We start from the raw sequence: 24,037 nt of genomic DNA on the forward strand, positions 1-24,037 counted from the left end.
GTGTTGGAGGGTTTATAATATAGGAGTAAAATTGCCGTATTAAAATGCTCAAACAATTTTTCCTCACAATCAAAGTTCCATCATATGTTGCACACATGAAATCTTTAAGACAAACTCTTCTATCATCCAATGACAAGAATGTTAGTAAAAACAGTACAACTCACCACAGAAACTAGAGCCAAACACGTTTAGATAAAATTGTTTGCGATGTAAAATTGCAATAAAAGTACCTTAGCTTGAATGAAACATTCAATAGATATTGAGTAAAATGATTAAATCATAAATTAAGTTTAACTATAATACCACATGTTCATTCGCGTGAAGACTATGACGATAAACAATGAACAAACTCATTTCAACATGACTTTAGCTGCCGCCTGTCTTAAGCGTCCACACTGAGTCGCTCACTTTGATGGCTGCTTAAGACAGGTTTGGCTTTAATCTTATTCGACTTTGTTTGCTAAAGAGTAAGAACGCAGAAACTTTATGGTTTCCCTCATCGTTGGCTCTGATACTACCATACGGGAGCTTATTTGAAAATGAATGGGGAAGATAAAAGTTTGAATTTGGTATCTACAATGAATTACTTAATTTGTTTGGCACAAACATTATGGATTAAATAAAGCTTTGAAAACTAAAGTGCAATACACGTATATCATTTTCTAGTAATTAGTATTCCCTGTTTCATATATGTCCTTGTTTTTGTTTATTTTTTTCGTATAAAACAATCGTACAATCTTGAACAATACATAGTATGTAATTACAGTATTAGGCTATTGTCTTTTTCTATTATTCGAACGGAGTTATCAAGTGCCGTTTATTCCCATTTTTTTTTACAAATTCAATGACACTGCAACTTATGCCAATAATACCAAGTAATGTGATCCCAGCAACTAAAAAGTTTGCGGCGTTCATTACGCTGCATAGATGTTAAGATCTTTTTCCACAGTATTGTAGATATTGTTTCATTTAGCGTGTTTAGATCACGATGCAAGTGTAACTTAATGAGTAACATTTTTTGTCTGCAAAACTTGACTTTCTATTATACATCTTTTGAAGATTACTAAAATTTCTTTAATTGCGAGTCTGATTCATGAAATAATATCAAAATATGTAAACCTGACATCCATTTATTGTTTTAGCGGTAAAAACACTTGTTGAAAATCACTCACTGCACTAATAAACTCCATTAAACGTGATCAGATACTACCGGAAAGCCTGGCAAATCATAGAGCTATGGCAAACTGACAGGCAGAGACTAAATATAATGGCCGAGGTAAAAAAACATTCCGCGGCACTTAAGGCAAAAACCCGACCGAGGCAAGTGAGGCAGAAAACATGACCGAGGCAAGTGCCTCGGTTGCCTCAATAGTCGCTTCGGCCATGATAGTGCCAGTTCGTTTCACTTTTGCAGACTACGCTGTTTCGACGCTGGCATCCGGATAGGCGTTTGTTTGACTTCCCGAATGCCTGGATTTATCCGGCGTGCGCCGATGGGCGCCTGTCTTGCGACATAGGCTAAGCGGTGAATCATACATTTTCCCGATATTAATTCGGATAAACATTAGGAAATTTAGCTTAACTACCAGTAAACATAGAAACATACCTCGAAAATTTTGATTCCTTACTTACTTTGAACAGGACACAATAAAAAATCAACGCAAATTAGATTTTTTTTCTTATTTTGCAGCACACACCGAAGCTTTTTAATCGGACCGGCTTATCACGGATAGAGTGAAACGAATCGGGTCATAGTTTTGAATACAGTTTCTCTCTTTTTGACATTACTAACTCATTACAAAATTATGATATTTACTTAATCATTTGCAGCATATCTGACATTTGTGATCAAAATATTCAGATACATGTACTTTTCTGTTCATTTGTCTACTTAATCCGTTATAGGGTTATTCGTAAAAAGTGGTTTGAAAGGAAATGTTGTTTTTTATATTTGATAAAAATGTGAGATTACATCTCTTAAGTTACATAGGAAAGACATTTTAATGTGCATTGTATATGAACACGCAAATAACTTAAGCATTAATCAATATCATATTTGAAAATATATACCGGCAGTTGTTATGTATTCTAATTGCATTAGGTAGATAACTATCAAATTGTAAGGATACACTAAAAGTAAATGAGCATAGATTCGCTATGGGGGAGGTCAACAAATAATTAGCGATAATGTTCCAACTAATTGGTATTCCCCAGGGAAGACAGGGAGTAAACTAATAAGATACCGCTAACTTGATCTCTGATTGTTGTATAGCCTGATCTGAGAAATAATTGGACGATGATACATGTTCGCCCGAAACTAGGTTACTTATTATAAGTATGCTCGTAACAAATTCTTATAAAATACATTTTCAGAAATTACTGATATTTGAGAGACTGAAGACGAAATTATCTCAACTTTTAACAAGTATTTACAAACATGTATATCCTTTCCGCAGTCTTAACGTACTAAAACGTATTAGCGTCTGATGGCCCTTTCACGCTTCCGTAGAAACAACATTTATTACACGAAATTTATTTTGAAAATATTTCTGAAATGTGTAGGTCTGCAGCTCTCAAATACGGTTATATCCTACATCTGAGGCTTATACTGACACTCTCAGACAACAACAAAAATGGCATTTTGAGCGATTTGATGAAGTTCCAAATTTATCAATGTACCCTTGCTCCGTTACGGACCCCTGTGGGATTTGTGTTTATCCCGAGCTCAAATCTCTTTTCCACGCGCATACATTTAGACGGGGTGACCCCTGCGCGTGACCCTTGACTTTCTACGAATCAAAATACGGTTTACGTTTTCAAGTTTAGCATTTCTACTTTCATTTTCTTTACTTCAGGAAATAGCTGAAGGTCGAGTGACGTCATTTTCTGTGTTGTCAAAAACACACATATGCCTGGCGAGATTGCATAAATATGTGCTGGCCGTCCAAAGGATATAGAGCAGCCTTCATTAAACATAAATTAAGACATAAATGTTATCAAAGTATGCCAGCACAGTAACATTTTTTTATGTTTTGAAAGTATCAAAACGATGAAACACATGGCAAGTGAAATAATACATGCTATGCTACAAAGATGGTACATTACGCTACATTTAACTAATTTCTTTTGCTTTTATAAACGGAACGAAAAGAGAAAAGACTGAAACGGCCTTGATAAATCTACGTTTAACTATTTTATTTGTAAATTACATTTGAAGCATATTGCTTCTGCGTTTGTTTAAATGTACTGTAATGTATGTTGTTGTATGTCCTGGCCATATTCATCACTTTAGACTGTTAAATTTGCCAAAGGCATGGTATTCACCGATCTGCCAAATAAAAAAAAGCTGTAAAACTATTATAATGACAGCTTTCATGTGTGTAATAGACAAACGTTACTTTTGATATAATAATGCCCAGCAGTTTATCTTAATCAGAAATTATGTGCATCTTTTATGGATAAATTCAATAACACGTATCATGTCCTAAAACGTATAGCCTTATTGGCCAATATTCAGCTTTTATTAATATCACGCGGGAAATACTTATTAACGTTTCTATTTATAGATAAATTAACGATTCATTTCTATCTGTATCATATACGTTGTACTTCCACCGGAAGTAAAACGACATTAATTTTGTTAAATCTATGATAAAACTATTACAACTGCTACGATATATATTAAATAGAATCGGGCATTTCACTTAAAAACTTGTTAAAAGACGGTGTGCTAGTCTATATAGAGTATGTTTATGTAAATAGTTACGCAAAAAAATATTTGTTTAACTTACCTCAACAACAAGAACGCTGTGACATCTTAAATGTAATATCCAACGTTTGTATGTTTGTAAAGAAGAAACTACATGGACAGAAGATGAAAATATTCCTTATTTTGACTTTAAATTATTTATCTAACAATATTAAAACATTCTAAAAAGGATAAGAGATAACATTCAAATTGCAGCACGACAATGATCTGCAGTTTAAAAACACGAAGTAAATAGCTCTTTTTCTGTCTTCCTTTACTATAAATATTAGACGTTAAGTTTGTGCTAATATGTTTGTAGGGTAAAACACAGACGCATTTTGATGAAAAATAAATCGGGACACGTTATATACTGTATATTAGATTTACCAAAGGGTCTTTAAGCGAAAAATACAAATCATGTTCGTTGAAATACACAAAATGCAATAAAATTACATATTCTTAAGAAGATTTGACTTCTGATTTTTTAATATCTGTGAAATTCAAAAAAAAATCCCTTTTCTGTTATTTCAATAAATGTAAGTGCATGAATAACTTAACTTAGTTTTTCAATATGTTTTACAGAATGGAGAGCTCGGCGTTTTTATAATGCTAAATTTCTGCCCAAATTATTGGAAGATATTAGGCAAACAATACATTTATTTAGGAAGAGAGAAGTTAGTAAAACTCAAACAAGGATAATACAAATTTCTCTGATGAAACAGAGGCATCGATATGGTTTGTATAACAAAAGAAGAGTCTATCATGGTGCGTTGTAATTTGGTGTAAATACGTGCTGGTCATGAGTACTCCAACTAGTTCATTCACAATTGCCTGTATAATTGCATTACCATACACATAACTTGACATTTCGCCTGAAGAACAAAAATAATGTAATTATTTCACTCGAGGAAACTGCACGCTAATAGAAGAAGCGGCTTTTACGTATCAATGTCAGTAAATATTCTGGACTGTTGTGTAACTTGTCGCAAAAACAACTTTTTTAACGCAATTGTTCTGACGAGCCTGTGTTTATATTACATACCAGCATGGCAGACGGTGATCTAGATACTGTTGTATATGCAGCTGTAACATGATACTTGTCTCTCTAGATGGCATTAAATATACCGAGCACTACATTAACATACAGCAGCTTAATATGTGTTGTAAAATTTGAAGCATACATATTTTACACTCATTATGTTGTTTGTATTATACTTAATTGTTCTTTCGAAAAGCAGATGTGCTGAAGTATAGTACTGCAACTTTTTTCTAAATTTTCATGTTTTTTTCTCTTGCAGTTGTACATATATCTCATTAACTTTAATATTAAAATACATTTTATCGACCGAACAAGTACAAATTCATGCAAACCAATTGTTAAAATATACTGATCCTTAACCTTGAACCGATGCCATCTCATATTTTCTACTTGTGTCCAATTACAGTCACTTCTCTGAGAAAATCTCTAAGATATAATGACATTTGTCAATATTACATAAAGTAAAAAACTACAAAAGTTGACAATTTGTGATGTGACAAATTCTTTGTTATAAGTCTAGTGGCTAGTCTAGTTCTCTATGACATTGCGTGTGTCACGTCGTCCTTAACAACTTATCTCATACGTTAAAAGTTAAGTAGATTTCATCGGATATAAAACTGCATTTTCCTGTGCACTATTTTGGTGCTTACTATGTAATTGAGCTAAAAATCGTTTCTTAGGACATAATGATTTCCTTCATTCAAAAATAGTGTACAACTGGCTGATCCTTAACCTTGAACCGATGCCATCTCATATTTTCTACTTGTGTCCAATTACAATCACTTCTCTGAGGAAATCTCTAAGATATAATGACATTTGTCAATATTACATAAAGTAAAAAACTACAAAATTTGACAATTTGTGATGTGACAAATTCTTTGTTATCAGTCTAGTGGCTAGTCTAGTTCTCTATGACATTGCGTGTGTTACGTCGTCCTTAACAACTTATCTCATACGTTAAAAGTTAAGTAGATTTCATCGGATATAAAACTGCATTTTCCTGTGCACTATTTTGGTGCTTATTATGTAATTGGGCTAAAAATCGTTCCTTAGGACATAATGATTTCCTTCATTCAAAAATAGTGTACAACTGATAGGTCTTACTATTTAGAATATAAGATAAGATAGTATTTTATTATAGTGACATGTGTATGGCACTGATATATACATATGAAATATAGCAAATTCTTAAACACCTGGCCAAACGGGCCTATATTTAAATCTATTATCAAGTGCTCGGTGATAAGCGTCAGACATTAAAACCCATTTAGATTTGATGACGTAACGACTCGATATGTCCTATTCCTACTTGACATGATAAGAAGAAAATGACACGTACAGTGTATAATGCATTTGAACTGTTTCAAATAGACAGGCTTTAAGAGATAGATAATCTTGGTTCTGACATGTCTAAATATACAAATGGAACTAATACAGTGGTACTTGGTTTTTGTCGGTAGAGGTAAGTAAGCGCCAGGTCATTATCGGTGTATAACATTCGAAATGAAAATAATTTGCCATATTATCATATTATCTCCGCTAGTAAAATCAAATTCCCGAGTCTGTTTTTAAAACACCTTGGACAAATAGGCTGATCCTTAACCTTGAACCGATGCCATCTCATATTTTCTACTTGTGTCCAATTACAGTCACTTCTCTGAGAAAATCTCTAAGATATAATGACATTCGTCAATATTACATAAAGTAAAAAACTACAAAATTTGACAATTTGTGATGTGACAAATTCTTTGTTATCAGTCTAGTGGCTAGTCTAGTTCTCTATGACATTGCGTGTGTTACGTCGTCCTTAACAACTTACCTCATACGTTAAAAGTTAAGTAGATTTCATCGGATATAAAACTGCATTTTCCTGTGCACTATTTTGGCGCTTATTATGTAATTGGGCTAAAATCGTTTCTTAGGACATAATGATTTCCTTCATTCAAAAATAGTGTACAACTGATAGGTCTTACTATTTAGAATATAAGATAAGATAATATTTTATTATAGTGACATGTGTATGGCACTGATATATACATATGAAATATAGCAAATTCTTAAACACCTGGCCAAACGGGCCTATATGTTACCTTTCATAAATATCTAACAATATTTCACGGATACACACACTAAAAGAAAACGAAAGTGTACAAGGACATTTTAAATTTAAAATGCTTAAATCATTGTTAAGTTATTTCGTCATTCATGTAATACTAAATATATTAAACCAGTATGTAAAAACACATAGTACCAAGATTTCTGACAAAGCAATAGTGACCTTAAAAAACGATAATTTCTTGAATTCATTATTACTTCATATTTTGCTTGATAGTCTTTGTATACTAAAACGTCTCTTTGCGTATAGACCTGAACACATTGGTTAGTTCTAAATTCATGCACTTAGTTTATTTGTTTACTAGGTTTACAAGATACGCTAAATATATCAAATTTAAGGTGCTAAAACCAGCACGTAAAGATGAAATATTTAAATCTATTATCAAGTGCTCGGTGATAAGCGTCAGACATTAAAACCCATTTAGATTTGATGACGTAACGACTCGATATGTCCTATTCCTACTTGACATGAAAAGAAGAAAATGATACGTACAGTCTATAATGCATTTGAACTGTTTCAAATAGACAGGCTTTAAGAGATAGATAATCTTGGTTCTGACATGTCTAAATATACAAATGGAACTAATACAGTGGTACTTGGTTTTTGTCGGTAGAGGTAAGTAAGCGCCAGGTCATTATCGGTGTATAACATTCAAAATGAAAATAATTTGCCATATTATCATATTATCTCCGCTGGTAAAATCAAATTCCCGAGTCTGTTTTTAAAACACCTTGGACAAATAGACAGATTACAATTTCCCTATTTAACAAGAAACAAAATTCTAAAATGTCGGTTGTGTGTCTGGTGGCAATTCCTCTTTTGCAACTAAGGGAACATTTTGACAAGAATTTCATTTGAAATATTCTAAAATAATTTTCATTGATGTTATGACATTGATTTAGTACACGTTAGGTAATAGACATCTAATCAAATAAGTGTAATTCAGTTGCAGACGGCATTATTGATAATACTTGATTGATCGACACTTAATTTACTTAACTTGCATAATGATTATCTGAACAAGGGCATTACATGAAAAGACAAGAAAGAAAATAACGATCACACTGCTTCGATGACGATTTAAATCTATGACTATCTTTTGTTGTCCGTGAATACATTTGTTCACGAAAAACACGCGAAGTGGTTAGGAAACTCGGCTACTGTGCTAGCGCTTCGAGTACCCGATTGCTGCTCAGTTCTGGGTGGTGATTAAAGTTACTGTCTTTAGCAGCGATCCTGATTCCCACCAGCATTTAGTTCTGGCTGATTGGCTAAAGTGGTATTCTTTTCACCAGTATCGTCCTAGGTTAGATGCTGGGGAGGTCTTTATGACAACTGTTTAACTTTGGTCAAACTCAAAACGGAACTTATGGATGTATGACTAGTATTTTCAAACTGTATGATCTGCATAAGCAATATTTCTCCATTCTAGGATACGTTACAAATTGTCCGAACTTATGACAAATGAATAAAAATATGAAACTCATCAAGTAAAAATTACGTTGTTGTTTTTATGTCTAGTATGTTATTTTGAATACAGTAGTTTTCGGACTAACCCTCGACTCATTGTATCTCAATAGAATGATCAAATGTTAATGCTCATAAGATAATACATTTCATAGGCCGTAAGCTGTAGTTTTACCATTGATTCATGTTCATAGCTGGATCACCACTAGATATGCTCAGACTTTTAATGACTGAATTGTGAAGGATATTTTACAAATGATTTTACATCAGTTCAAAGGCAACATGCTGGCTTTTAGGAGATCATTAACAACAAAACATCTCATCATTTAATCATATATAAGTGGTTAACTTGTCTGTAAGTACACAATTTCCTGTAACTCTTAGCCTGTTTTAAAAAAATAATCTATAGAGCTTAATTGTGCTTAAAGCAAAGTCAGCAATATTGCCAAATGTTGAGGTATTGTGCAAATCTCAGCTAAGTAAGAGAATAGGCGGTGATATACTCGTCCCGCGAATCAAAATATCTGTAAGTGTTGTGCGTAAGACTCTTCAATATGCAATGAAAAATTATTACAGAAAAAGTTTCTATAAATCACTGTGGGAAAATATACTTGTTAAATATGTTCTATTCACATATTTCACTAAATATCTAATAATTAGATATTGACTTAAATCTAGGAAATCCTTTTCAAATATATTTAATGTGGCTAAATATTTGAATGAACTGTGTATGTACGAGAGGTGTTCAACTTTTAATTGAACACTCTGAAAATTTAAATTCAAGGACACCAGTATAAGACTTTCGATAAGTTTGCATTGTACTGTTTTAGCATTACAATATCTGACAGTTATTGTGCGGAGAGATGCTCATGTTAGCAATGTAAGTAATAGCTGGCTTTCTCCAAGGATTAATTCTTCGACATTTACTATTCCATGTCTGCATAATGACGTTGTTGAAGACAGCAGATAATGTTATAATCATTTTGCTGACGACACAAGTCCAGACGTTATAGCTGAGCAACCAGATATTGTGGTAGGTCTTCTTCAGTCTCATATTCAAGCCATTATATTTTGTTAACCTGACTTTCTTTTTCAAAAAACAATCCTTCAAAAAGGGATTCTTATAAGTCAAATTGCCTCTTCCTTTGAGTAAGCCTTCGCCCCTTTTATCTTTTACAAAAAAGACCCAAATGCAATTTCAACATCTCTTAAAATCTTGTATTAACCTTTTTCCGCCTGCATTTCTTATTTTAACAATAAATGTTGATGACTTGTGAACACTGCCTTTTGCTAGACTATTGCATTCTAGTCCCATCATAGCTTTAAACTCATCATATGTCTGTCTACAAGTTAATTGTCTGCAAAGCCAAAAATAAACTATAAGATCTGTCTTCTATTCTTAGCCTTCCTGGTTTATTTTATTCTATCTATGCGTTTTTGTGTTGAGTATTTGTATTCTGAACATGCAAGTATGGATAGTACTGTAAAGATCCAATAGCCAAATGCGCAAAAAGGCTTCACTGCTGTTTGAAAACAATTCCCGCGTTTCCATTGTTAATAGTAAGTGATATACTTTAGCTACATGTGAACAATCTCTAAATCACGCATGCGCATTTAAATTATTACCAATTATAACTTGATTTAAGGGACTGTCCGTTCTTCTTCAACAAAAATCAATGTATTGATATATAGATGAAGGAAGGAAACCTATGAATTTAATCAAATTAGTGAATCTTATTTTTAGTGTGTGTGTGTGTGTGTGTGTGTGTGTGTGTGTTTTTTTTTTTTTTTTGTTGTTTTTTTTTATTTCAGACTTGGTACATGTTTTGCATATAACTGAAATAAAAATATTGAAGTCCAGCATATAGTTTTAAAAAGTATAGGTCGACCACGTTTCCTGAGCCGTGACTCATTTATGCAGGACAGTTGATTCGCCAAAAAAAGGTAGCAACATACATGTAATACATAGTAAAGCGGTATAAGTTATCGATGAATGTAAACGAATGTATGGCCCAAAGGATATGGCGTTGGCTTAACAAACTTACTTTTCGAGGTTCGAGCCTTTGTACGTTCACACTTTTTAAATTTTTTAATCGTTTGTTTCAATAAACGAGAAAATTGTGCAGTTCATTGAATCGATTAGTTAATGATGTGTTAGCTAGTCAAAAATACTTGCCTGTTAGTCTTAGTTACCGTGTAATATGGCTTCAACACGTAACAAATATAGTGATGATTAAAAATATAGAAACAATGTAAAAAAATAAGTCAAACATTATTATTAAAATATATAAAATGGTTATTAAAAAGAGTTTCAAAGATTCTAGACTAAAATAAAAGAAAAATAATGTATACTAACGGCCGTAATCTGGGCTTGAACTCGCACCTCACGGTTTGTAATCATTACGCTCTACCAATCAAGTTCATGGTAAACAAAACATATATATCAACTTACTCTATAGAGATTTTTCAGTCAGGTATGGACCGAATATCGATATAACCAAATTTAAAAAGTGTATCAGTCCGTCACGGCTCAAAACACACGGTCGAACTATACCCTTTCTGAAGTGAAAAACACCTATGAAATTGAACCTTTCGAATTATTTAATAGAGAGATCTTATTGTCTCAGTTTTAATTTTAGTGATTTTACTATAAGCTCGGTATAAGTAATTGCGATACATTTAAAAGAACATTTCAAGAAAGAACGTGTTAAGTTAGAGAGAACATTTTACATGTAGAAATTATTGAATAATGTCATGAATGCTAAAATGGTGTCAAAATAAAAGAGATATTAAAACTTCACGATTAAAAATATTTCCCTATTAAATCTATTCCTCACATCCTCTCATTCGAAAACCCGATATTGAGAACAGAGTTATTTCCATGGGTTGGGGCAGCATGTTAAGATATGCCGGTGGCAATCTATTTTGATATGTCGGATGGCAATCTATTAGGATATGTCTGGTGGCAATTTATTATGATATGTCTGGTGGCAATTTATTATGATATGTTGGATGGTAATCTGTTATGATATGTCTTGTTGTAAATTGTTATGTTATGTCGGGTGGCAATCTGTTATGATATGTCTGGTGGTAATCTGTAATGGTATGCCGGGTGGCAATCTATCATGATATGTCGGTTGATTATCTGTTACGATATGGCGGGGTCAATCTGTTATGAAATGTCGGGAGAAAATCTGTTATGATATGTCGGGTGGTAATATGTTATGATATGCCGAGGGGCAGTCTGTTAGGATATGCCGTGTGGCAATCTGTTATGATATTGTGGCGCCCGGACCCCTGTCGAGTTCGCCACATTTAAACTTGCGTCCGTTACACGGCCCGAGTGAGGGAGTTCATCAGAAAAACTCAAAACCTTCTGGACTGAAAAAGGCTTTATTTATTCCTAACCTATTAGGACTACAGTTGTTAAGTAAACGTTAAAATACAAATAAAAGTCTTTATTGCCTTGCATTGAAAAATAAATATAAAAGATCTGGAGTTGACTCAATCTTAAAGTTATAGATTTAGCAGACGACGGTGACTAGATCTGCTCTGTACCAGATTTGATAGTGTATTAGATTTTGAAAGGACCCTGATTTATAACAAAGTTAACAATCAACTTATCTGCACTGGAACGAGAGAACAGGCAAATAAAAAAAGTTTTTCATCTGAGTACGATCCATATTCATTTATCAGATAAAAGTAGATCCTAGCTATTTTTGTTTCAACACAACAGTGTTGATGCTTATTGGGTTGTAGCTACAGGTGTAACGTTTTAGTGCTGTGTACTGGCATCCACACGGACAGACACACACAAAGCTAGCTCATCACCAAAAGTGATTTATTGCGCCTATATACTGTCATTTTACTCCAATGACAATTGACAGGTTTACAAATTTGCATATTAATGGAATTACTTCCCTTTATGCATTCAGTAATCGTTACATTACTTTCCCATCCGAGAAATCTCGTCCCGAGATTTGGCCTAGGAAATGCATGGGTAAGGCAACTCCAGTCCGGCAGTTGACTTCATCCACCCGCTGCCACCATTTGTAACGTTTAAGTGCCATGTACTGGCATCCACACGGGCAGACACACACAAATCCTGTCGGTGAAAAGCTAGCTAATCACCAAAGGTGATTTATTGCGCCTATAAACTGTCATTTTACTCCAATGACAATTGATAGGTTTACAAATTTGCATATTAATGGAATTACTTCCCTTTATGCATTCAGTAATGGACGGATTACACCAAACCGGAAGTGACTACTCAGTGTTACATGTGAAGTAGTCCAAAATGTAGTTCCATGCTATGGATGAAATCTGGTATAATGAGTGACATGAGGAGGTAACAGTTAAATTTTTGGCTTATGTTTATTGCTTATTATATTGAGAAAAGATCTAGACCATTTTCATTGTAAATTTCTTGGAATAAGTTTTATTCTTTGCGAAAAATGTCTACCTACGCGTAATTGCTAAAAGGCTGTTTCCATGGGGGCATTTTTAGAGGGTGATGTTTCTCAGAACAGATTATTTTTCTTATATACAACATAACATGTCAATATTTTTTCTATTTTTGATATGAAGACATGTTATACTAAATGACCATATATGGTTTTCATATCATTGAAATGCTCTAAAGTGCTGAAAATGAGGTCTGAATGTTTTGTTATTAATATGAAATAAATAAGGAATTGAATTGGTAGAATGTAACCTATAAGTTGTGCAGGGGTAAAAATTGAAACTTGTTTGGATGTGGCTGTAAACAGGCTAGTTTGGCCAGATTATGATAGAAAATGACAACTTCAGTGCAATTTAGCAGAGAAAAAGAAGAAAAAGTAAAACTATTTCAATATCACTGTTTTGGGTGTATTTTTTTCAAAAAATGCATATTTATTGACTAAATATTGGTATATTTTAGGTGTCAGGGGTGAGTTTGTGTATATTTTACAGTAACAGTGTGTGATTTGAGTGCAGTTTATGGTAAAACTTGATCAAATATGGCAAAAATAAGCCCAACCAAGGAAAAGTGGTCAAAATGATGTCGCGACAGCTATTTTCCAGGAAATTTGGCATGCTAGCATACCTTACTGAAAAAGCCATAAAACCTTGAAAATTGATTGTATCAAACTGAAACTGGTATTTTTTCCATGCATTTAGGTTACTGGTACAATTTAAGTGAAAATAACACATTCTGAGTATGAAAGATTTTCCTTTAAGGTCGGATTACACCAAACCGGAAGTGACTACTCAGTGTTACATGTGAAGTAGTCCAAAATGTAGTTCCATGCTATGGATGAAATCTGGTATAATGAGTTACATGAGGAGGTGACAGTTAAATTTTTGGATTATGTTTATTGCTTATTGTATTGAGATCTAGACCATTTTCATTGTAAATTTCTTGGAATAAGTTTTATCCTTTGCGAAAAATGTCTATCTACGCGTAATTGCTAAACGGCTGTTTCCATGGGGGCATTTTTAGAGGGTGGTGTTTCTCAGAACAGATTATTTTTCTTATATACAACATAACATGTCAATATTTTCTATTTTTGATAAGAAGACATGTTATACTAAATGACCATATATGGGTTTCATATCATTGAAATGCTCTAAAGTGCTGAAAATGAGGTCTGAATGTTTTGTTATTAATATGAAATAAATAAGGAATTGAATTGGTAGAATTTGTCCTGTAATCGTTACACAGCGATACGGAACGCCCGGTATTTATACTAACCAGAGTATGACGTCGCAAATTAAAAATGGCTGACAGTCGCCGGCTAGCTTGCCTAAGTCAACTTTTAAGCATGTTTACATGTAAATAAGGGTATGAAAACAACTAATAATGAATTGTAAATATATCTACGGACAAATACTATCGATTTAAAGTAATAAAAAGATTTATATGAACTTATTTATGAAGCAATTAGCCTTCGATGTTCGTACATAAAACTTTCGTACTCAGTGTCTGGCAAGATAAAAAACCATGATGGCCCTATATCGCTCACCTGAGTTTAATTGCTTTCTTGAAAAAAATTCTTTGCTAAAGCTAAACAAATAACCCCATGGGGTGGGGTCAATTTGACTCCGGAGGTCATGATTTGAACAAATTTTGTAGAAGTCTACTAGGCAATGCTACATGTCAAATATCTAAGATCTAAGCCTTCTGGTTTATTTTTAGAAAGTTTTTGAAGATTTTCCTATGTAAAATCAAGTGACCCCTGGGTGGGGTCAATTTTAACCCCGGGGGTCATGATTTGAACAAATTTTGTAGAGGTCCACTAGGCAATGCTACATATGAAATATCTAAGCTCTAGGTCTGCTGGTTTATTTTGAAGATTTTTCTATGTACAATCAAGTAATCCCATGGGGCGGGGTCAATTTGACCCCGCGGGTCATGATTTGAACAAATTTTGTAGAAGTCTTCTAGGCAATGCTACATGTCAAATATCTAAGATCTAGGCCTTCTGGTTTATTTTTAGAAATTTTTTTAAGATTTTCCTATGTAAAATCAAGTGACCCCTGGGCTGGGGTCAATTTTGACCCCGGGGGTCATGATTTGAACAAATTTTGTAGAGGTCCACTAGGCAATGCTACATGTCAAATATCTAAGCTCTAGGCCTTCTGGTTTATTTTAAGAAAAAATTTTGAAATTTTCCAATGTAAAATCAAGTGACCCCTGGAGCGAGGTCAATTTTGACCCCGGGGTCATGATTTGAACAATTTTAGTAGAGATCCACTAGGCAATGCTACATGTCAAATATCTAAACTCTAGGGCTTCTGGTTTTTAGAAAAAGATTTTTTAAGATTTTCCTATGTAAAATCAAGTGACCCCTGGGGCGGGGTCAATTTTGACCCCTGGGGTCATGATTTGAACAAACTTGGTAGAGGTCCACTAGGCAATGCTTCACACCAAATATGTTAGCTCTAGAGCTTCTGGTTTTTGAGAAGAAGATTTTTAAAGTTTTTCCTTTTGGTTGCCATGGCAACCAGAATTCTGTATGGAATTCAATTCTTTGAACAATTTTTAAACAAGACCATCCAAGGAACAACCCTGTGAAGTTTCATCAAAATTGGCCTGTTGGTTTAGGAGGAGATGTTGTTTAAAGGAAAGTGTGGACGGACGGACGGACGGACGACGGAAGGACGCCGGACGGTGAGCGATCACAATACCTCACCCTGAGCACTTTGTGCTCAGGTGAGCTAAAAATACAACAAGAATGAACAAATACCTTGACACCACAATATGTCGGGTGGTAATCTGTTATGATATACCGCGGACAATCTGTTATGATATATCCGGTGGCATTCTGTTAGGATATGCCGGGAGCAATCTGTTACGATATGCCTGGAACAATCTGTAATGATATGTCGGATGGTAATCTGTTGTGATTTGTCGGGTAGCAATCTGTTATGATATGTCGGGTGGTAATCTGTTATGATATGCCGAGGGCAATCTGTTATGATATATCGGGTGGCATTCTGTTAGGATATGCCGGGAGCAATCTGTTACGATATGACGGGATCAGTCTGTAATGATATGTCGGATGGTAATCTGTTGTGATATGTCGGGAGACAATCTGTTATGTCGGGTGGTAATCTGTTATGATATGCCGAGGGCAATCTGTTACGATATGCCGAGTGCAATCTGTTATGATATGTCGTGTGGCAATCTGTTATGATATGTCGGGTGGCAATCTGTTAGGATATGCCGGAAGTAATCTGTTACGTTATGCCGGTTCAAATGGATTATAAGCTGGGTTATAAAAAACATGAAAATAATCCTAATTTCTATGTTCCTTTCCGACAAATTGAATACAAATTAAAAGGATACGATTTAATGTTTGAAGCACGGTCGTGTTACATTATAACATGTTAAGTGGAAAGCTTTTATAAAATTACGTTTTTTCCTTTACTTTCAATATCACATCTTCGGTTTGTACCACTGCGTTTGTGAGATAAAAGGTATACACATTTTAGTAAACAATAAATGGAGACAGGTAATATAAATCATATTTACTTAGGCTCTTCAGTGAACAAAAAAACTTTGCTACCTTAAATTCGTCAAAATCAAAACTAACAAAATATACATAAACGCTTTCTTTAAAAATATGTGGCTATGCTTTTTTCATTATCCTCAAATTCTGTTTTAAAGAATCTCATAACGATACGGATTTGTTTTCTTTTCTTCCATTTTATGTTTATTTGTGTTTATATATTACATGTATACTTGTATAAAGTATTTTCTACAGAACATTGACATCGTCGTGAGTTCAATGCTAAAATTCTAACCAAACTACTGGCAGATATGACTCAAATTACAGATTTCCCTCATAAAATAGGAATATAGGTTTGGTTTGCATAATGAAATAAAAGCCAATCTGCATTTTAATGGGATATAAATACTAGTTGGCCGTGGACTCTTCAACTTGTTCATTCAATAGGTTTGGATCAATTTCTTGCATAATTACGTAACCGTAAGCCTAGCTCGACACTGCGCCTGATAAACAAAAACACGCCATTAACCAAACGAGAAACCACAAGTTAATAAAAAGAGCGATTTTACCGTATAAATGTCAGTAAACATCCCGGATTGTTATTTAACTTGTCACAGGTTTGCTGGCGAGTCAGTGTTTTTGTTGCATACCAGAATGATAGACGATGATCTAGAGACTGATTAAAACTTTTTATTCCTAACTACTCCTCAGTCTAAAACCTGGTATAAGATATTTACTGTAACTCCAATAAAATAGGTATATAAATAAATTTTCCTATACCTAAGGTGTCCCTTGCGCTGGTTTCTTTCAGAAAAACAACGAACAATATCTGAGGCATACGAAGTAATGAAGTCCTAGAGAATGCTGGTCATCAATTAATTCGGGATAGATTGATTAACATTGATTTTTGTTCATTTAATACCAATCATTTTCTAATCATTTGTTTTACAATCAGTCGGCAAGGAAGTCCATAGAAAAAAATAACATATATATATATATATATATATATATATATATATATATATATATATATATATATGTTTTATAAACAGAGCTAGACCCTGCACGATACACTCTTAACTTTTTCACGATTTTATCAAATCTGTTTATCCTTTTAAAGTAAGTTTAACGAAAGTGAAACCGTTCGTATATACTCAAATGACTGTAAAAAGAACATTGCCGAAAACATATCTTTATTTCAACTTGTATATTTGAGATTTCATGCAGCTTTCTGGAAGTTTCCACTAAAGGTTTGTTTGTTTTTCAAAGCAGTTCAAAGAATGCGAGTACAAAAGCTGCTGATCAAGATTAAGAAACAATGAAATTAAAATGTTAAAAGGAAATCTTCCTGCTTCCAGATTCGAATTCCGATCCTCCTGAACAGGAATCCGAAACTCTCCTAACTGGGTTAATAAAATAACTTGTAAATAACTTAATAAAAAAATCATATAAGCAATGTACGTATATCTTGGACTGATCAATTTCTTTTCAGATATTTTTTTTTTATTTCACGTGAACAACGACCGATCTAAAATGTCAAAGTGTACAACATCAAAGATACTCGAATGTTAAGGCAGTAATTTCACGAGTGCTGTGTACAGGCATCTACTGGATACTATTGGAGCGAATTAGCCATAATCAATCAGAGGTTCATGAAAAAAAAGTATGAAAAGAAAATAAATTTAACATTTAAGACAACACATCTATCAGTAAGAGTAGTTATATCTACAATAAACAACTTTGAAGTTCGATTGAGTCAAGATTCTCCGACATTAATTCAGCGTTTAATCAAAAATACGGATATCATTCAAACTAAAATGTGTGAGTCTTTTTCAGACTGAGCGAACCCACAGTCAGCCTTGGATGTTTAATACTTGGTAATTGTAGATCTGTTTCTATCCCTTAAATGAGCAATTATGATAATTATTGCACATTATGCTGTTTCAAACTATTGCACAAAGAAGATCAAGTTCCAGATATACATGTTTTTCCTCGTGTTACGTTAGGTATTAAAATTGTTGTTATGTTATGCTTAAATAACTCTAAATCAAAATTTCACTTGACATGCTATAACCTATAGTGCTGAAACACTTTTCTATTAATAGAGATTTATGCTAAATGTACAACCTTAGCAACTGCATGTTTAAATCTACTTTAACAATAACAAGTTCGTTGACTTTGCTCGTGTCATGTCGCCCTCGACAATTTATCATATGCAAGAAAAGTTAAGTAGATTTTGTGGTGTAATTACAAGGATATTACACTGTATTTTCATGTGCACGGTTCTGTTTAGAAAATGTTTTTGGAAATACACGATATCTCGTATTTATCTGACTCCGGGACTAGGTAAATTCAAAAACAAATTTTAAAGGAAACGAGAAAGAACAAGGGGTTGCATTTTCAAAACACAAGACCATACCCATATGTAAGAACAAATATTTTTGAAGATCACATGAAGGTCAAAGTTATCTATATGTCTTCCCATAAGGATTGTTGAGTGTGAGAATGACCTAAATTGGGTCATTAATGTGGGCTGAAGGCAATCTGGTTCGTACGGACGACGTCAGTTTAATCGCTATATGCCCGTTACGGGGCAAAAAAACTGTTCGTAAAAACTAAAATGCATATTGTTCAAATAGAAACGAAAATACGTAGGTTACATTGCTTTCTGTCTGTTACTACGTCAAATGACTTCCTTTTACAAGACTAGTCATAAATGTTTCTATTTTTTTGTTAAATACGACACGAATCATCTTTTTATATATCTAGCACCGTCACCGTGGTTGTGGCTCTAGTGTTAAAAATCAGCAGTGCTTTAGACCTAGTACTAAGATTTCTGACAAAACAAAAAAGAGAAAAAAAAACTGAAAAAAAAAAACTGTGACTTGTCTGCTTATAGACGCAGAAAAAAAAAAATGTTGCCGATTCATAATTCGTACACTTAGTATGAAATACATGTACCAGCTTAAAATAAAAACAAGCTATTAAAATTATTACGCACTTAAATCAGAACATACAGACCAGTGAATATCATATACGTTGGGTCTAGGTAAACGGAAAAGAAATGCAAAAATCAGTGCATTGTAACTAATTTAAGCTAGTATGTTTCCAAAAAGGTTTATTTACGTAACTTATTAAAGAAACATCAATGTATTTTCCCGTGGTTTGAAATGAACACTATTAAATGATAAGTACAAGATATGTTGCCATACATCTGTGATATTCTGTATATTTCTATTACATAATATTACAAAACAATCCTGTTGTAGGTGCTAATGACATTTCCTCTTGAAATCTCATTTTGTAAGAATTTCAAATCAAACTTTTCTACAGTCATATTGATGACATGACATTGAGTGCTACAATTTTATACAGACATCAAAGGAAATTTACATAATTCAGTTGCAGACGATAAAACTTAACTTTTACCCTGCTAAATTTCTAGAACGGACTGGTCCATCATTCAGTTTTGACAGCACCACTCATTATTTAAAGGTGTGTTCACTGAAAGTTTACTTACTGAATAGTGAACAGTGCAGACCATGATCTAACTGCAAGGATGTGCAGGCTAATCTTGGTCTGCACTGGTCGCAAAAGCAAAATCAATTCCAACCAGCAGGCTAAAGGTTAAGGTTGTCATTCAGATTTCGGTCAGGTAATGTATTTTTCGAAACATTCATTAACTACTAAACTACATGTACATGTGTTCTCTGAGTGTTTAATTCATGGCTGATTTCGCTAGAGGCATTCTTCAAATTTGATTTTCCTATCCTGGTTGCCCAACCAAGATATAAGTTATACTAGCATAAGTATTAATTTAATAAACATACTTTTCCTACAAAACCTTATTGTGCTAAATTTGTCTCTGATTTGCTTTGACAATCACGTATTTAGCCGAAATATATGAGAATGCAAGTTTGGAACATGATTATTACCACTCTTTTCCCATTCCAGCCAATTGTAGGCAGTCTATAGGTAGACCAACTGATTACATTCCATGGAGAACAATTATTTCGCAACACGTATTTCCTGTTTGACCAGATGTTGTATAATTGGTTGAAATTTAAAGCAGACTGCTATGAAGACTAAAAGTGAGTTCATGATAATTTCACGATGTTTATATGTTACTATTATATTGCCGTTTATCATATACCTATATAAATTCTGTCAAAAATACTGCTTGTATTTCACAAGTAAATATGAACAAGCAGAAAAAAATCCGTATTGTACTTTTTGTATTGTATGTTGCCGGACTACTTTCATTTACTATGCATGACCTGACACAGCACACACAACAACTTCACTCATCGACAAACACTTAAAATTTCGTTTGATTACAAAAACAACAAACAAAAAGATGGAGGTATATAATAAAAGGGTCATTACAATAGTAGTTAGATCTGAGATTTTGCAAGGAAGGATATATAATTCAATGGAGTCTAAATTGTTGCAGGTAAATATCGTACACTATAAACTTCCATCCAAAATATTACAATATTTGTCAATCAATCAACTGCAATGTAACTCGAAAATTGATCGAAAATGTCTTGTCGCTCAACGAATGTGCTACTACGCAGAACTCACATGGTTCTTTTGTCTGTTACTTACTCTTTGGGTTATGGTAAAGTTTCTCAAATGGCCAGAGGTCGGACATATCTGACAGCGCCGGATGGATTTTTTCATGTTCTGGAAATGCCCACTCTCTTGTGGAATTATTTTGGTTTCAGGGACAAATCCGGGGTGGAAAGACATTCTGTCAAAACTATTATTGTGGTTTGCCGGTTATGTCGGAAACACGTTATGAAAAATTCGATTAAAAATCGAAATTTATTGAAAACCCGTGTCCGATTATTTTCGACGATCGATCATGAAAACTGATCGACTAATCATCCCTTTAAGTAACATTTATTATAAAACTGGACTGGTCATTTTAATCTCTGAAAATGATCATCAATGTACAATATGAAGAAACCTATTGAACGGCCATTGGCTATACGAATACATGTTCAAATAAACAGTTATACGAATACACGTTCAAATAAACAGTTATACGAAAGATTTTAAAAAATATTTAACTTACCTTAAAAAGAACACTGTGACATCGTAAACGTAATATCCAACAATTGTGTATTTTAAACAAGAACACACAAAAGATGAAAATAATCCTAATTTTGGTTTACATGGTCAACAATACAGTGCAAAAACGGGTACGAGATTACATTCAGATTTAAACACGGATGTGATTAGACTATAAAATCTGTAGTTGAAAACTCTTTTCTTTCATTTTCCTTTAGTTTATATATTACGCCTTAAATGTACTATTGCGTTTGTAGGATAAAAGATATAAGCATTTTAGTAAACAATAAATCGGGACATGGTATATAAACCAAATTTACTTAGGCTCTTCAGTGAACAATACAAACTTTGCTACTTAAAATTCGTCAAAAGCAAACAGAAAATAAAATTTATAGACGTGTCCTTAAAACATATATGGCTTCCTTTTCTCTTATTTCATTCTTTTAAACCACAATATTGTAAAAACAAGTTTGTTTTGAGATTAGATTTCCCAATATATGTATACATTTGTAACGTATTATCTTATAAAGAAAATTGAGTTGGGCGTTTATTCACTGCTAAAGTTCTAACACACTTTGACAGAAAGTGAAAAGCAGAATTCAAACAAGGCAATCGACTGGGTTTGAATGACACAGGAGTGCGCAAGTGTACACCGCATTGTGGTTTAAATGCGCAGACTCGTTCATTTTGGCTTGTTTGCTTATATTACCTTACCTTTGACTTGACATTGCGCATGAGAAACAAAACAATGCAGTTAAACCACTCGCCAGCGGTTTTAACCCTTACCCTGCTAATTTTCTGTAATGCACTTGTCCATCTTTCAATTTGGACAATACCATTGACTGTTAAAGGAGTTGTTTATCGAAATATATTGACTGAATGGCGAACAGTGCAGGCTGATCAAGATCTACACTGGTTGCAAAGGCAGAATCAATCGTGTCCAGCATGATAAGGGTTAATAACGTATCAATGTCAGAAACATCCAGGAAACTGAAGTAGCAGTTGTAACATGCTATTTATCTCTTGGAAATGGTCTTAAAATATCCTTTAAGGTAACATAAAAAAACGATGAAAATCAGTTAGCCCTTAAATCAAGATTCATCAAGATTATTGTATTAAATTAGTTTACAATATACTTTAGTTATTTTCCCGTTATGTACCTTTTGTGCTGTTTATATACTTACTTATCAGATTGTAGCAAATTTGAATTCAAAATTTCATATGATACTAAATGTAATAACAGTACTGTAACAATTTTGTAAATAACATTATATATGTTCTCCTGCAGCCATTTCCTAGTTCTTTCTCGGTTAAGTACACATTTAATCATTATACCAAACATCATACGTTAAAAGAAATTTATGCTAAATATAGAACATGCACTGTTTCATGCTTTAACGTATTTTTAATATAACAAGTTCATTGACATTGCGCCTGTCACATCAGCCTCAAAAATTAATTGTATATGAGCCGTGCCATGAGAAAACCAACATAGTGGGTTTGCGACCAGCATGGATCCAAACCAGACTGCGCATCCGCGCAGTCTGGTCAGGATCCATGCTGTTCGCTAACAGTTTCTCAAATTCCAATAGGCTCTAAAAGCGAACAGCATGGAGCCTGACGCGCATACGCGCAGTCTGGTCTAGATCCATGCTGGCCGCAAAGCCACTATGTTGGTTTTCTCATGGCACGGCTCATATGGCAAAAAAACAAATCATCTTGTAATTAAAAGGATATGATAATGCGTTCTTCATGGTAATTGTGTAAAACTGTTAAAATTACAAGGTCTTACTAAAATATGACGGCTTAAAATTTACGAGATCTTTTACAAATAAATCTGTACGTACTGCACTATATTTGTACGTGAGATGTAAATTATCTGCGAAATCTCCAACAAACCCTATCACCGGTTTAAACGGACCTCTGTTGTTCAGTTAAATTGAATGGAATCCTGGATGTCAAAGGGCCAGAAACGTGAAAGTTACTGGCTTACATACAACACCAAGTTATCTAGATAAATCTATGAAAAGATCCTAGAAAGAAATCACTCCTCGGCTGATAAGAAGTCGCAACACCTTTCATACACGCCCTAGCAACAGCTTTAGCTGAACTCTATAACAAGAGTAAATGGAAAGAACTCCAAATGATGAAATACCTGTTGCTCGAACAGTAAAAACCTAGATTATATCGATTTTAGCTCATCTTATCATCTTATGTTCTATATTATAACTCAGATGGCGCTAATTGGCCTATCAACATTTTGATGTTTTCCAATTTTATTTTAAAATGACACCAATTATCCTTAATGACAGTGATTCTATTTATCAAGCTTCAAACTCGCCAGGTTAAGAACATGCCAAACCAGATTGTAGAATGAACAATGGTGAAGTAGCAAGATTTCTGAAAAATATAATCGAATCTTCCAACGCCCCTAAATATTTTTGGCTATACCTTTCATTATTCTGAAAGTACATTTATCAAATTTGTTACACATTTAGAAACAAAAATTGTTGAAAACGTATTACAAATTCAATAAATCAAAGAGTGTAAGCTACGGTGTTCCGTTTGGACAATCGTTACTTTTTATTTAATACTAA

At 33.7% G+C, this 24,037-nt stretch overlaps 1 protein-coding gene across 2 annotated transcripts in view; it reads right to left on the minus strand.

The window, feature by feature from the left end:
• LOC123524188 (muscarinic acetylcholine receptor M1-like) overlaps nucleotides 1-21,705 on the minus strand; it is a 126,669-nt gene extending 104,964 nt beyond the window's left edge. For both annotated transcript variants that reach the window (XM_053541314.1, XM_053541327.1), the window contains exon 1: nucleotides 21,445-21,705. The gene's annotated coding sequence lies outside the window, so the exon portion shown is untranslated. The remainder of the gene's footprint in view (nucleotides 1-21,444) is intronic.
• Nucleotides 21,706-24,037: the final 2,332 nt, after the last annotated feature.

Source organism: Mercenaria mercenaria, chromosome 1, assembly GCF_021730395.1.
Source record: "Mercenaria mercenaria strain notata chromosome 1, MADL_Memer_1, whole genome shotgun sequence".
Classification (NCBI taxonomy): Eukaryota; Metazoa; Mollusca; class Bivalvia; order Venerida; family Veneridae; genus Mercenaria; species Mercenaria mercenaria.